General features: G+C 33.9%; 1 pseudogene; it reads left to right on the forward strand.

The window, feature by feature from the left end:
• The window catches only part of LOC102845514, a 7,147-nt pseudogene extending 7,059 nt beyond the window's left edge, over window positions 1–88 (forward strand).
• The last annotated feature ends 1,415 nt before the right edge of the window (window positions 89–1,503 follow it).

The raw sequence follows: 1,503 nt of genomic DNA on the forward strand, positions 1-1,503 counted from the left end.
CTTTCTTTCTTTCTTTCTTTCTTTCTTTCTTTCTTTCTTTCTTTCTTTCTTTCTTTCTTTCTTTCTTTCTTTCGTCTCTGGGCTGTAAAAAAGAATACTGCATTGAACTTTGGCATATAAGTATCTGAGTCTTTGCTTCACAGCCATTTGAGTGTACTCCCAGGAATGGCATGGCTGGCCCAGAAGGTAAATAAATTTAACTTTTTGAGGAGTGGCCAAGCTGTAGTTGCATAATGGATACACTTCTTTCAAGACAGATCTCTTGGTTCATCTAGTAGTACATGCATATTTAGTATTCCTTTACTAGCACCATAATTTAACAAAAGCAAAAATAAGAAAGATTGAGGGAAAATTCAATGTTTTTGAACTATGCTGTCAGAGATAAGTATTGAATATCCCGAGTGCTGCCAAAAGATTGAATAGTCTGTCTGAGAGGAAGTACAATCAGAATGCTCTAGAAAAGCAAGGATGAAGAACATTCCTGGCACTTACCTTGGAAATCTTGTCAAGAAAGACCAGTCCTTAAGAAAAGACATCATGTGCACAAGATAGAGGATCAGTGAAGGAAGAGGAGACGCTCAACGAGATGGGCTGATTCAACGACTGCAACAACGGGCTTAAGTATGGTGGAGATTGTGTCTATGACAAAGGACAAGACAAGATGCTAAGCTGTTGTTCATAGGGTCACTATGTGTCATAGTCAACTGGGCAGTGCCTAAAAACAACATAGATAACGGAAATGTGATATATAAACTTATAGTAAGTAATGAAAGTAAAAAGCAACCTGGAAGCAAGCATGTTTAAAATAAAGTCATTCAAGTAGAATCGTTGTTATTGTTTATTTGTTTATTTTGATTTTAGGTCTCCATGACCAAGATACTAGAAGATCTAGATATCAAATCCTCAAGGATATAATGAATAACAGAGTGACCTATCTTGTTACTTTAAGAAAATAAATAAACGGCATTTTACTTGGTAGTGTAACTTTGGTAATTCAGTGAGTAAGGAGTTACACTACCAACCTAAAGATAGCTGATTGAATCCACCAGCTGCTCCTGGGAAGAAAGCTGTGCAATTTCTTCCTGTGTTATTTAGAGCCACTGAAAACTGCAGCAGGGTCAGCTAGAGTCAGTTCCAGCTCCTTGATAACGAGAAATAAATGTTTGCGGGACAATAGGTTATTAGCTGATAGTGACATCATACTGTTTACTTCTTACTGAAAGAAATATACAGGTCATTTCCTAACAGAGGAAATATATGTTGGGGCAACTGATTTTAAGCTTAACAAAAATTAAGTATAATATTTTTGTCTTGAATATAGACAAATATAAAAAATTACCATTAAAATACATTATAAATTTGTATTTTGAAAGACAAAATGTTAAAAATGTGGAGTAGAATATTAAAATGAACTTACATTTTCAAGAATTGAAATTTTGTAAAAGAATCCAAAATTTTTAAACAAGATTTTTGTTATTTTTCGTTTTATTAAAAGCTATCATA

This window comes from Elephantulus edwardii, unplaced genomic scaffold, assembly GCF_000299155.1.
Source record: "Elephantulus edwardii isolate Elephantulus edwardi_28Jun2011 unplaced genomic scaffold, EleEdw1.0 scaffold00022, whole genome shotgun sequence".
Taxonomy (NCBI): domain Eukaryota; kingdom Metazoa; phylum Chordata; class Mammalia; order Macroscelidea; family Macroscelididae; genus Elephantulus; species Elephantulus edwardii.